Source organism: Nicotiana tabacum, chromosome 18, assembly GCF_000715075.1.
Source record: "Nicotiana tabacum cultivar K326 chromosome 18, ASM71507v2, whole genome shotgun sequence".
In the NCBI taxonomy this organism is placed as follows: domain Eukaryota; kingdom Viridiplantae; phylum Streptophyta; class Magnoliopsida; order Solanales; family Solanaceae; genus Nicotiana; species Nicotiana tabacum.
Window position 1 is genome coordinate 127083004 of NC_134097.1, and position 15559 is coordinate 127098562.

Sequence of the window (15559 nt, forward strand, 5' to 3'; positions counted from 1 at the left end):
GGCTCGTTATGCCTCATGGATAGTTCCGACTGATCGGGAGAGGATTAAGAGGTTTGTGGATGGTCTTAATTATCACCTTCGCATTCTGATGACTCGAGAGAGAGTTCTGGGTATTTCCTTCGAGGATACAGTTGATATTGCTCGTGATATTGAGATGGCTCGCCGTTAGGAGAGAGAGGAGAGGGAGGCCAAGAGGCCTCGAGGTTCTGGCAGTTTCAGTGGCGCTCCTTCGAGGGGCCAGTTCCAGCAGGGTCGGGGTCGTTCTTTCAGGCCCGCTCGGTCAGCTCGACCTGAGTACCGAGGTGGATCTTCTGGTCGTGGTTATCAGGGTTCTCAACAGAGTCAGCCATCTCTCAGCACTCTTCCAGCACAGAGTTCATCTCGTGCTCCATCTGCTTAGGGTTCTTCTAGGACGAGTGCATCAGCTAGCCACTCTGGCACGAGGGGTTCCCTTCAGTACCAGTTCCCAGCACCCGGGAGTTGCTATGAGTGTGGAGAGTTTGGGCATATGCGGAGGGAGTGTCCTCGCCGTGCTGCTAGCTCATCTCAGCAGAGGGGTCAGCCCTCGACTTTTGCTCCAGTTATTTCACCACCCACCCACCCAGCTAGGGGTGGAGGTCAGGCAGCCAGGGGTCACCCTAGAGGGTGAGGTCGATCATGGGGCGGTCAGGACCGTTTCTATGCACTTCCTGGCAGGCCAGATGCTATTGCTTCAGATGCTGTCATTACAGGTATTGTTTCAGTCTGCCACAGAGATGCCTCTGTATTATTTGATCCCGGTTCCACCTATTCCTATGTGTCTTCATATTTTGCTCATCATTTGGGTACGACCCGAGGATGTCTTGCCTTACCTGTTCATGTATCTACCCCGGCGGGTGATACCATTATTGTAGACCATGTATATTGGTCGTGTTTGGTGACTATTGGGGGTCTGGAGACCCGAGTTGATTTATTGCTATTGAGCATGGTGGATTTTGATGTCATTTTGGGCATGGATTGGCTATCCCCATGCCGTGCTATTCTAGACTGTCATGCTAAGATAGTCACTTTGGCTATACCAGGTGTTCCGAGGATCGAGTGACGTGGCGTGACTGACTATGTGCCTAGCAGGGTGATTTCTTTTCTAAAGGCCCAGCGTATGGTTGGGAAAGGTTGTCTATCATATTTGGCTCTTGTGAGGGATGTTGGAGTTGAGACTCCTAGCATTGATTCGGTTCCAGTTGTGAGGGAGTTTCCCGATGTGTTTCCTGCAGATCTACCGAGCATGCCACCGGACAGGGACATTGATTTTGGTATTGACCTGGTGCCGGGCACTCAGCCTATTTCCATTCCTCCATATCGTATGGCACCAGCAGAGTTGAAAGAATTGAAAGAACAGCTTCAGGAACTCCTAGATAAGGGGTTTGTTCGGCCTAGTGTATCCTCTTGGGGTGCACCGGTTCTAGTTATGAAAAAGAAGGATGGCACAATGAGAATGTGCATTGACTACAGGCAATTGAACAAATTAACAGTGAAGAACAAGTATCCCCTGCCCCGTATCGATGATTTATTTGACCAGCTTCAGGGGGCAAGGGTATTCTCCAAGATTGATCTTCGTTCAGGCTATCACCAGTTGAAGATCAGGGATTCAGATATTATGAAGACTGCTTTCAGGACTAGATATGGGCACTATGAGTTTCTTGTTATGTCCTTTGGGCTGACTAATGCCCCAGCCGCGTTCATGCATTTGATGAACAGTGTATTTTGGCCATATCTGGATTCCTTCATGATTGTTTTTATTGATGATATATTGGTGTACTCGCGTAGCCAGGAGGAGCACGCACAACATTTGCGAGTGGTATTACAGAGATTGAGGGAGGAGAAACTTTATGCAAAGTTCTCCAAGTGTGAGTTTTGGCTTGGGTCAGTGGCTTTCTTGGGACACGTGGTTTCCAACGAGGGTATTTAGGTTGATCCAAAGAAGATAGAGGCGGTTTAGAGTTGGCCTAGACCGTCCTCAGCCATAGAGATTCGTAGCTTTCTTGGGTTAGCAGGCTATTATCGCCGGTTTGTTCAGGGATTTTCATCCATTGCATCACCCTTGACCAAGTTGACGCATAAGGGTGCTCCGTTTGTATGGTCGGATGAGTGCGAGAAGAGCTTTCAGAAGCTCAAGACAGCTTTGACCACAACTCCGGTATTGGTATTACCATCAGCTTCAGGTTCTTATATCGTCTATTGTGACGCTTCGAGAGTTGGGATTGGTTGTGTGTTGATGCAGGAGGATAGAGTGATTGCATATGCTTCTCGTTAGTTGAAGCCCCACGAGAAGAACTACCATGTTCATGACTTAGAGTTGGCTGCCATAGTTCATGCTTTGAAGATTTGGAGGCACTATTTATATGGCGTATCTTGTGAGGCATTCACCGATTATCGCAGTCTTCAATATTTGTTCAAGCAAAAGGATCTTAATTTGAGGCAGCGGAGGTGGCTTGAGTTGCTCAAGGATTATGATATTACCATTTTGTATCACCCCGGGAAGGCCAATGTGGTGGCCGATGTGTTGAGCCGGAAGGCGGTTAGCATGGGGAGTTTGGCATACATTCCAGTTGGGGAGAGGCCCTTTGTAGTTGATGTTCAGGCTTTGGCCAATCAGATGGTGAGATTAGACATTTCAGAGCCTAGTCGGGTGTTGGCTTGTGTGGTTTCTCGGTCTTCCTTATATGACCGCATCAGAGAGCGCCAGTATGATGATCCACATTTGCTTGTCCTTAAGGACAGGGTTCAGCATGATGATGCCAGGGATGTGACAATTGATGGTGATGGCATGTTGAGGATGCAAGGACGGATTTGCGTGCCCAATGTGATGGGCTTCGGGAGTTGATATTGGAGGAGGCCCACAGCTCGCGGTATTTCATCCATCCAGGTACCGCGAAGATGTATTAGGATTTGACGCAGCACTACTGGTGGAGAAGGATGAAAAAGGATATATTAGGGTATGTGTCTCGGTGTCTCAACTGTCAGCAGGTAAAGTACGAGCATCAGAGATCGGGTGGCGAACTTCAGCGGATGATTATTCCTGAGTGAAAGTGGGAGAGAGTTACTATGGATTTTGTGAGTGGTCTTCCTCGGACTTTGAAGAAGTGTGATTCGATTTGGGTGATTGTGGACAGGCTGACCAAGTTCGCGCACTTCATTCCAGTATGTACTACCTATTCTTCGGAGCGACTGGCAGAGATCTTTATCCGGGAGATTGTTCGATTGCATGGGGTTCCAGTGTCTATTATCTCAGATAGGGATACTCAGTTTGCTTCGCAGTTTTGGAGAGCCGTGTAGAGAGAGTTGGGTACTCAGGTAGAGTTGAGCACAACGTTTCATCCTCAGACGGACGGACAATCCGAGCGCACCATTCAGATACTGGAAGACATGTTGCGCGCTTGTGTTATTGATTTCGGAGGTTCTTGGGATGAGTTTCTGCCACTTGCAGAGTTTGCCTACAACAACAGCTATCAGTCCAACATTCAAATGGCACCATATGAGGTCTTGTATGGGAGACAGTGTAGATCTCCATTTGGTTGGTTCGAGCCTGGCGAGGCTAGGATGTTGGGAACAGACTTGGTTTAGGATACCTTAGAGAAAGTGAAGGTGATTCAGGAAAGACTTCGTACAACTCAGTCACGTCAGAAGAGTTATGCGGACCGAAAGGTTCGAGATGTGTCCTATATGGTTGGTGAGAAGGTCTTGCAGAAGGTTTCGCCCATGAAGGGTGTTATGAGGTTTGGGAAGAAAGGCAAGTTGAGTCCGCGGTTCATTGGGCCTTTTGAGGTGCTTCGGAGGATTGGGGAGGTGACTTATGAGCTTGCTTTGCCATCCAGCTTGTCGAGTGTGCATCCGGTATTCCCTGTTTCTATGCTCCGAAAGTATGTTGGGGACCCGTCTCATGTTTTAGACTTCAGCATGGTCCAGTTGGATGATGATTTGACCTATGATGTGGAGCCAGTGGCTATTTTGGGTCGTCAGGTTCGTAGATTGAGATCAAAGGATATCGCTTCGGAGAAGGTGCAATGGAGAGGTCGGCCCGTGGAGGAGGCTACTTGGGAGACCGAGCGGGAGATGCGAAGCAGATATCCTCACCTTTTTGAGGCTCCAGGTATGTTTCTTGACCAGCTCGAGGACGAGCGTTCGTTTTAGTTGGGGAGGATGTGACGACCCGGCCCGTCGTCACATGAGTTACTACCCCGTTTCCCCCATTTTATGCTTCTTCATATTCCGTTATCGGTATTCGGTGTGTTAGAGTTAAATCGGATTGGTTTTGATAGGAAATGATACATTTAGTCTCTTTAAGGAAGGCTTGTTTAGGAAAAGTCAACCGGATGTTGACTATTGAGTTAGAGGGCTCGGATGTGATTTCCGGTGATTCGGTTAGCTTCGGGGGTTGATATGTGGCTTAGGAGTGTGATCAGAATCGATTTTGGAGGTCCGGAGTAGAATTAGGCTTGAATTGGCGAAGTTAGTATTTTGGCGAATTTCGGTTGGTAGGTGAGATTTTGATACGGGGGTTGGAATGGAATTTTGAGAGTTGCAGTAGCTTCGTTAGGTGATTTTGGATGAGTGTCCAAAATTTTAGATCATTCGGAGGTGTTTTGGTCGGGTTTTTGATCAAATGCGTATTTCGAAAGTTTTTAAGAAAATTTAGGCTTGAATCCGATGTAATTTGATGGTTTTCGTGTTGTTGTGGTGTTTTGATGATTGGAACAAGTGTGAATGATGTTTTAGGATGGGTTGGCACTTTTGGTTGAGGTCCCGGGGGCCTCGGGGTGATTTCGGATGGTCAAACGAACCAATTCTAACCTTTGGAAGTTGCAGATTTTTCAGCTGAAGTGTCGCAGACATTTGTTCTCTACGATCGCAGGAGTGCAATTGCGATCGCATAGAAGGATTTTAAGGGCTGTTTGGTTGTTCAATGCGATCGCATGATGGGGTTACGATCGCACAGTGTTGTTTGGTAAGGCACCGCGATCACATAGGGCCTGTTGCGACCGCATAGGGTAATTTGAGACCATGGAATTTTTGGTCTATGCGATCGCAGGGGCTTGAATGCGATCGCATAGAGTTAGCTACAGTGATCCGGGCAGAATGTTAAAAACATTTCATCCGCGAACCCAAATCCATTTCCTCCATTTTTGAGTAACCTTGAGAGCTTTTGACGAGGATTAAAGAGGGTTTTGACTGGGAATCGATTGGAGGTGAGTCCTATGGCCTAGAAACGTCATTTAATTGTAGATTCAACATCTAAATTCATGGAAATTTGATTAAAAAGGGAGGGCTTGACTTTTGAAATAGAAATTTGGGGGTTTGAGGAAGCATTTGAGCTCGGATTTTGGTAAATTTGATACGTATAGACTCGTGGCGAGGTAAGGAATCCGGTGATGTGAATTTTCTGATTTTTCGAGAAGTGGGCCCGGGGCTCGGGTTTTTCCACCTTCGTGATTTTCGATATTTTTCGAGTCTTTTCGATTGGGTTGTATTCCCTTAGCCTATTGTAACGTATTACTTGTAGTTTTGATCAGATTCGACGCTCGAGGAGGTTGATTTGCGAGGCAAGGGGGTAGCGAGCTAGGATTTCGGCCTGCTTGAGGTGAGTAATGGTTATAAATGATCTTCTGAAGGTTTGAAACCCCAGATTTGCACAACGCGGTGCTATGTTGAGATGATACACACGCTGTATGATGAGCGTGGGGTCTGTTACCACTGGGGATTTGGACTCGGTCCATCCCGTTTGATGACTCTACTGTACTTTTGACTGAGACTTAATTAATATCATTATATTATGGGCTAGTTGCCATGTTTGGGGCCTTGTGCCGATCTGTAGAACCCTTAGGGGGCATTTGTATTGGTTGACCTCACATTTTCTTGTCGAAACCATACCCTCAGTCATGTTCTTAACTGGTAAACATAATATGAACCAGCTTTAGAAATTGTTAAATCCTAATGAGAGTAACGTGTGGGTTGAGAACCCCGTCTTATCTTAGTGTGCCCGAGAGGCCAAGTCTATATTGACTGAGAGAGGTCGAGAACCCCATGGTGAGGGTATTTGATATGCTATGGATCGGGCTGCACGCCGCAGCAGTACATATATTTATGCGGATCGGATTGTACGCCGCAGTAGTATGTTATATGGATCGGACTGCACGCCGCAGTAGTATATTATATGGATCGGACTGCACGTCGCAGTACTATATTATATGGATCGGATTGCACGCCACAGTAGTATAGCGCTTGGGCTGAAGGAGCCCCTCTGGAGTCTGCACACCCCTAATGAGCGCAGTCGACTATTCTTGGATCGGGCTGCACGCCACAGCAGTATATATACATATATATGGATCGGGTTGCGCGCCACAGCAGTATACTATATGGATCGAGCTGCACGCCGCAACAATACAACTATGAATTCGGTTATCATGAGGAGTAAATAAAATGAATATTGGCTTAAAGGACTTTTAACTGACTTCTTCATTCAGTTGCTGTTTTTGATATTCTCACCGTTTTAATATAGAACTGCGTAGTATTTTTACGAGTTTTATTTCCGTCAGTCATTATTTATTGCTATTACTCACTGAGTTGGAGTACTCACTTTACTCCATGCACCATGTGTGCAGATACAGGTATCCCGGAGGCATAGTTTGAGCTTTCTGCTGCTGTTCAGCTTATTCCGGAGTCATCGAGGTAGCTGCATGGCGTCCGTAGGACCCGATTTCTCCCCTTATCCCCTTTACTTTTCGCATTCTAGACAACTCTATGTATAGGTTGCTACACAGACTTGTATTAGAGGCTCTTGGCTCGTGACACCAGATCGGTAGGATTTATATTGATATTTTATGGATTTTTCCGTACTGTTTATCTATTACTAAAGAGTTGTAATCATGTTAATGGGTAATGAATTCTACATAAGGGATTGTGAGTGACGAATTAGTCGGGCTTGCCTAGCATCGTGTTGGGCGCTATTACGACCGGGGATTGGGGTCGTGACACGTGGATAGCGAAAAAAAAAGATAATCTTAAGAGACCAACTCTATAACAGTCCGGAACCTTGTGATACGATATGTTTTAAAACAACTAATAGACTAACAAAATATTATTTCACCCAAAATATAAAGAGAAGTTAAAGTATTAACTAAGTTATTCCAGATTTTGTACACCGGAAACATACACGCATTATTCAAACACTCATTTCTTCATTAAGTCACAAAAAGCATGCTCAAATAATGGAGGCAGGTTGGCACCTTCCACATTCGACATTGAGAATTTGCAGTACAATAAGTTTAAAAGTTACCTGAATGGCAAAAAATCAAACTACAGCAAAGATGTAACTTCGAAAAAGCCGACCAACGAACACAATAAACTTTCAACAGCAAAGAAGGAACAACAACAGAACAGCCCAAACAACAGCGATCTTTTATAGCCGATACGAACCAGAAACTCAAACCAAATGCTCACCGACTTAGGAAATGAAGAAAGAACTCACAAACTTTCAGTTTTTTTCCAGCTTACTTTTTGATGTTCAACTGCTGACTTTCTTCAAAGTTTTGTGTTTTCTTCGAGTGTAACGGGTGATGGCTAAGTATGTTCGACTCCTCAAGTATGAAAGAATGGCCTCTTTAAGTAGGAAAAATAAGTCCTTTTGGACAAATTTTGATTCACCAAAAATCTGTCCAAAAGGACTGACTTTTGTGTGCCAAAACAGTCATATTTTCACCAAATTCTGACACAAAACAGAGCAGTTGCATTTTCAGCATGTTTAAACAGTAAAATACCCAACAAACACGTACTTTAAACTCAAGTTTTCAGCTTTTATCTATTCATGACTGAAATTCAGCTTATACACTCAAACTCCAACCAAATATGAACTAGCAAAGTAGAAACAAGACTCAAAATGCAATCGGACTAAGCATTCAGACAAACTAGATTAGAATGAATTCGATTTGTGCAAACCAACATGGAACAACAACTGAATTTCACAAACTATTGCTTGAAACAGAAATTAAATGAACATCGCTAAACTATCACAATTAAGAACAACTAAATATACGACTAACTATATAAACAATTGAACTAATCTTTTGGGTTTTTCATGAAATTAACATAAAGACTTAGCTATTCGACCGACTAGGTCGAAGAACTAAAAATTCAGACTTAACAACTCTATACAAAATAGTCGACCGATTAAGTCGAAGAACCAAAAATCAGAACTAACGGACAAACAAAAATAGTCGACTGGCTAGGTCGAAGAACTGAAAGTTCAAGCTTAATCAAATCCACACAAAATAGTCGAACGGCTAGGTCGAAGAACCAAAAATTCACGTTTATAAAGTAAAAATATAATTAAAAATTAATACTCATTGCACATAAATAACAGAAACATTAATGGAGATTAAACCTTAGAACTAATACTAAAACAAAAGCAAAAAATCAGAAAAGATAAAAATAGAGAAAGGAAATTGATGTTTTACCATACAGAAGGATTCGATGCCAAATCGAGCAACGAGACGGATGCCGGGGGCGATGAATGGTGGTTGTCCAACCTCAAAACGGATATTTCTTTTTAGCACACGCTGGATCCATTGGATTTTAGCGTCGTGCTAAAAAGAAACGATCGTCTGAGTCAGAAAAATGGCTTAAAATAGACCCTTCGCGGACAGGTGGTCACCAGCAAGCTTACCGGAAAATAGTGGTCGGAGTTTGGAACCGAAACTGACATAAAATCAATAGCTCTCCTAGAGATCTATCCAAATGTGTGTGTATTATGGAATGAGGATGGCTAGAAGCTGACCAATTTCAAAAGAAACAGGGGCTAGGGTTTCGGCCAAAATGGGATTCGTGAGGATGGACAGAGATTTAGGAAATTTGGGTGTTGGATTCAAAAAGAGGAGGTTGAGATGAGTAGGGGTGAAATTTTGGTAGTGTTTGGAGTTCGTCTGCCGGCGGTGGCGATTTCCGGCCGGCGAAATTGGGGCGGCGGGCGGCGGCTTGAGAAAGAGGAGAGATGAAGAGATGGGTCTCTAGGGTTTGGATTTTTAGAGAAAAAATGAAAAAAAAAAATCTGATTTTAAAAGGCTTTTATACCTCAAAGGGAATAAATGAGGGTCGTTGGATCAAAAATTATGGATGGATGAGATCAAGTCTTCAGGTTACTAAATGAAACGACGTAGTTTTTATCCAAAACTACGTTGTTTGGACCCTCCCCTGGCAAGACCTCTTGTGGACTGGGTTTGGACAAAATGAGCTCAAAGTTTGGGCCAATTTTGGCTCAATTTTAATTAAAATACACTAGTCCAATTCCTACCCCATTTATCAAACCATTAATCAACTCTTAAAACCTATACATACACAAAAAAGAAAAAACACACACACTCATACACACACGCACACATATATACATATATACATATATACATATATATACATATATACATATATACATATATACATATATACATATATATACATATATACATATATATACATATATACATACATATATATATATATATATATATATATATATATATATATATATATATATTATAATATAATGTAGAAGAAAAAATACAATTTTTTTACAATGTTGTTCAACTTTCATACAATAATTAATTGAATAAAAGAAAAATAAATAAACAAAAGAATACAATTTATCTACAATTTAACTATAATTTATTTACAATTTTTCTACAATTTCTGCAATATAATGTATGTCATGTCTTCTTTTTCTTCTTCGAGTTTCAATCCGAAATTCAGCCAAAACCAAGTCTAATCTTCACCAAAACTCCTCAAAATTAAGATATAAACACCAAACCATATTCCCAATTATTTGCAACAACACTCAATCTAAACAAATAATAATTTTTGAAAACCCAAATTTGAATTCAAAGCTTTTTAATGGCTGTCAATGGTGGAATTGCTGCTCTCTTTTCCTTTGCTTTGTATTACTGAAATTTGGACATAATTGCGTTTGATGTAGAAGAATTGTAGAAGATTTAGTCGTTTTTGATTTGTGAATTGTAAAAGAATAATCAATTTGTTTTTGAATTGTAGAAGAATAATCAATTCATTTTTGAATTATAGAAGAATAATTGTGTTTGATATAGAGACGCTACATTTGAAACGAAACTGACGATGAAGTTTAATGTGCGTGATTTGCATTTGGAAAATCTGGAAGAATATTTAATTCCTCAATTTTAGCGCGCCTAAATAAGAAAGCCTACAGCTACAATGATTCCTTATTTAAATGATTCCTTATTTAATGCATGGTCTATATTTTATAAAAATCCTTATTTAATGCATGATCTATATTTTGTAAAAATACTATTAGCATGAAGAGTAATATGCAAACTATGAACATATTTAATAATATAGTTTTCTATATGGTATAGGAACAAAAATTTTCCCATATTAAACTGATAAAAACAGATACTACACTTATATTAGCCAAAAGGCCGAGAAAGGTATGCTTTAAATTGTATCATCCGGCCCTTTATATACACTGCTCTTTGCTCCAGCCTTTATCTAAATACCGATGTGGGGAGCAGTGCAGAGAACAGAGAGTAAAATCATATGCTCAACAAAAGAAAATATTTATTCTCTTTTTTTTCTTTCTTTAGAATATATATATGTTGTCCTGCCTTATTTAGAAAATATGCTGAAATATATAAGTTTCAAATTTTCAATATGATTTTGGATATCATACAGTAAAATCGGGTGAGCTATACTTACATAGTTAATGTTTCATAGTTTTTCAAATACTTATGTCTGTATGTAGTTGATGTTTTTGCCTTTCTTTTCAACGTTATGAACTTTTGAAAGAGTGATGAAAATTGTCAAGGAATTTATTTTTCCTCTGTTTCATCTTGAAAACAGTGATGGAAAAGAAAAATGTAAGACATAGTTTTTATATTCTTGGTAAATTAAATATTAAGGTTTGGAAAATCGAATCAACAATTTTTCTCTGTTCAGCTTTAGACCCTAGTTTGTCATAAAGGGCTAAGTGGCTTTATAACAGCCCAATATGCAAGTAACTGACTTTTTTGGTAACTTCTGATTGGGTTTAGCAAAAAAAAAAAAAAAAGACATTTTTACATGCCTAACCCTTTATTTAGTATTATTTTCATTAATAATATTATTCTTCATTTATTTCATAAATGGTAATTTCTTTTATAATTCTAGCACATTTTAAAAATAAGCTGACCCTCAGATTAAGGAGTTAGTTTTATTCTAATAATATTGATATCATTTCTCTCTCGTCATTATAGTAAAATTTTCCTTTTTTCACTCTTTTGTAACGGCACTCCCCCCTCTTCCTTTATTGTTGCTACCTTCTATCTCCATTCTTGCATATAAAAATCAAATTTAAATATTTTTACTTATTATTTTATACAAGCAATATATATATATATATATTAAATTTAAATTGTTCATAATGATTATACGACAAATATACACAACAAATATACGTTATATATTTTCAACTAAAATATGCATACATTTTTTGTTTATATTTTGTATATTAATATTAATAATGTGATTAGCTGGAAATTTTTCTTATGGCATGTTCATGGTATGTATAAGATATAAAATATTCTATACCATAAATATAAAAATCTTCAAGAAAAAACCTATGCATATACTAGTATATTTGTAGAATATTTACAGTATAATACTTAATTACTCTAAATATACACTATATATATTTAATATATTTGTAAAATATTTACAATGCCAATTAATATACTTTTTATATATCATTAATATTAAAAATATACACACATGAAAGAATCAAAAATCAAATAATATAAAATTAGTCAAAATACATGTTAAATAATAGGATTAGTTACCTCCTATAGCAAAGGTTGATACCTTATTTATTTTAAATAAATACCATTTAAAAAAAATTATATTCTATAACTACCTTTTGATTTTTATAGCCAAATACCTATTTATGGTCACCTCCTACCCTTAAGCCATAAAATACGTTGCCCTCTCTCTCATAAAATACGCTGCCTCTCTGGCTTGACCCTAATAAAGGCAACGAAATCTCCATGGAACTCCAGTATGTTTCTTCTTCTTCTTCCTTTCCGATTTTGATTGTTTTCTTCTGCTAGTATATTTCTTCTTCTTCTTCTTCTTCTTCTTCTTCTTCTTCTTCCTCCTTTCCATGGCAAGGAATTTTTTGGGACTTTAACTTCTTGGCAATTTTTTCTTCAGTGGGTGCTAGCAATTTCTTCCGATTCGTTACCAGCGGGTGCTAGCCAAATTCAGTTCTGGGACTTTAACTTCTTCAGATGCGTTACGGATGCTAGCAAATTCTTCTTCAACGATCTTTCTCGTTTTCTTCTTCTTTCTCTCATCGCTGCTTATGGAATCATGGCCGGAATCCGATGGGTCATCGAAAAATCGTCGACTAAAATAGGTCGTCTGAAGTTTGGGGTTGAGCAATTTGAAGATTCTGTTACCTTTTTTTTAGAGCATTTCAATGTATCTCGCTGTATTTCTATGTATTTCATTGTATTCACTATCTTTTTTCCCATTGTAATTCAATGTATCTCGTTGTATTCGGTGTTCTTTTTCTCATTGTATTTCAATGTATCCCGTTGTATTCAATGTATTTCATTGTATTCACTGTCTCGCTATATGCCATGAATGTATTCATATGTTTTTTTAATTAATATAATTTATGTATTCAGATGTATTATATAATTCTCTGAAGATTGCTATATTTTTGGGGTATATTTCGGTTGAGAATCTTTTTTATAACTGAAAAATACAAAATTTATGTGTTATAATTGAGTTTGTTGAGTTATATTAGGAGTCTATTATGTTAATTGATTCACTTTCCGTTTTAAAAATAGTGTAATCACCTATTTCACGCGTGAATACAGTCGAATACAATAATCTGTCCAGCTTTAACCCCATGTTTCACTCCATGAATATAGTCGAATACACTCGAATACAACAACTGATTAGCTGGACTTCCCTGATTCACGTCTATTTTTGCTGTTGTATTCATGAATACAATAGCTTAAATACATCAAATACATCTTATAACCACATAAAAGGTATCTATAATCCGTAATATAGCAAATAATATCTATAAATGGCTAATTACTACTAAAAGATAGTCCTTTATAAAAATTTCTCTAAATAATATTATCCAAAACGCAAAAAGTAATGAAATCGGTAGTGTTGGGGGATTAAGGAAGTATAGGAGTTAAATAAGGAACAAATCCTTATGTTACAAAGGTGCGAGATTTTAGGCATATTGTTGGGGTTTCGGTTTTGGTTAGAATATGCTATAGAAGAAATATTTTTGCTGCTACTAGTGATATATTAAGTTTGTTGCTACCAAGATGTATTATGTTTTTAAATATTGCTTAGTTATGTAAAGAGCCCAAATTCCTAGCCCAATATTTGTTAGCTTTTAGCTCTGCATCCAATTGTTCTGATAAAATAGATTATTTCAACTGACTTTTAAATTGCCTAATTCTGTAACTTTATACTATCAATAGATAGAATTTAAACTCTATGATAAATAAAATCATAACAAGAGGGTTAATTATCAACAAAAACTTGTTCTCCAGAGTTGCTTCTGCTTCGGTTTTATAATTACCTTGTTGTTATTATTGCTTCTTTTTTCCCATTGATTTCTTCAATAGTGTATTTCTTTCTCCAACTGTTATGACTATGCTTGTCGTGAGTTGAGGTTCTATCAAAAACAGTTTCTCTATATATAGTAGGAGTAAGGCGCGTACACACTATCCTCCGCATACCCCATTTGTGTACGTTGTTGCTTGTTTTCCAGAGTTTGTATCCCTTTTGATTCAATTTATTATTAAGTTTAAATTTTATATTCGTCCTTTGCCATGTATCTCGGTCCTATTCTTTTCGCTTGACAAATAAATTAAAAACAAATATAGAAAGTCAAACTAGGTAAAAAAATCAATGCGACAAACATTCAAAGCAAAAAGTGGTTGCAACTGTATTTTAATTGAGCAGAAAAATAATCTCAGTTATCCACTTTCTTCTCTATTGATTCATATTAGCTGAATTATCTTCTTCTCTATTGATTGATCTTAGTTGAATTTTCTGCTCTACCAGCTCAGAGTTGAGAGCAATAAATAGTGGGTTTTGATTTATTTATTTATTTATTTTATTTTTTGGAAAATCACAAGGACCACTTTCCTACTAGGGACCAAACTAAGACATAAATATTCCTTCCCTTTTAACGTTTCACATGCATTTTCTTTTGTGAATACTGCTCGTATATTTTCCAATCTCCTCTTTTTTCTGTTTGTTCTTTTTCAATAACATGACCAAGTTTTGTCTGTTTTATCTATGATTGGAACTCTACAAAAAGATATTAATGTCTTGATCTTAAAATCTTTGTCATGTTCTATAAGAGAAACCTAAACTAGTAGTAAGATTTACACATTTGATGCACCGATGAATACAAACAACTTTTTCTGTTTTTTCCTTTTACTTATGTGGAATATTTTTATATTTTAACGTACTATTGAAGTGAAACTTTAATTAAAAATGAAATATTTTCAAGATTCCTTCTTTCTTTTCTTTTATGGAGAACTTGCGACACTTGAAGGGAAAAGATCAAAAGCTCATATCTCAATATTCAAAAACATACAAATCTGACATTTCCAGTCCTATAAAAATGAGCATAAGAAGCAATAATGCATGCATAAATTACTTATCTACAACAACAACAACAACAAAATTCGTGTAATCTCAAAAATGAGGTCCGGGAAAAAGGTAATGTGTATGCAAGTCTTACACCTACCTTATGAAAGCAAAGAGACTATTTTCAATAGACCCTTTTGACACATAAATTACTTATCTATATATGTACAGTAATAGAGAATTGAAAGTAGGTAAATACAAATTTCTTAGTGTATTTGGGAAAACAATTTTATTGGTTCTTGAGAGTAGTTGACCACAAAACTTCTATTTCTAGACGATTTCAATTAAGATTGCATCTTTTGAATTTTTATCCAAGAATGCAGTTCAAAATCCGTGAGCTAAATGGACCATGAAAGTAATGTTGCCAAGTAGCTACATTACAAATAAATTTATTAGAAAATCTCAAGATATCAATATAGATAATCTTGTACTGATCTACCAGCTCATAGAAAGTGAGGACAATTGTATAAACTAGAAGAGAAAAAATAAGGACAAATTGATGAAAAGGAGGGCTCATCAATCATGCATTGATCAAAGTGTAGCAAGTCAAATTGAATGAAGAAACTAACCCCTTCTTTTTATCAATAAAAGTCAGAAATTTCAGGCCAATTTTACGTTTTTTTGTTTTGTTTATTTATAGCATCATTCATCACAAGACCATGCAAATGATATGTGTTTACCTAATTCAAATGAAGAGAAAAATGCAAGTTTGGATACTGAGAAAAGAACAAGGCCTACTCATTAATTATTAGTGATAGCTATTAGCTCTACAGTTGCACGACACTTTGAAGGTGACCACTAGTCGATATTCATGACAATTGACCCCATTGGTACAAAT

General features: G+C 38.0%; 1 long non-coding RNA gene across 1 annotated transcript; it reads left to right on the plus strand.

Annotated features, from left to right (window-relative positions):
- The first annotated feature begins 12009 nt into the window (after nt 1–12009).
- LOC142172832 (uncharacterized) lies at nt 12010–12637 on the plus strand. Its single transcript, XR_012701799.1, has 2 exons — nt 12010–12082; nt 12238–12637. It is a non-coding gene; the product is annotated as an uncharacterized LOC142172832 (long non-coding RNA).
- Nucleotides 12638–15559: the final 2922 nt, after the last annotated feature.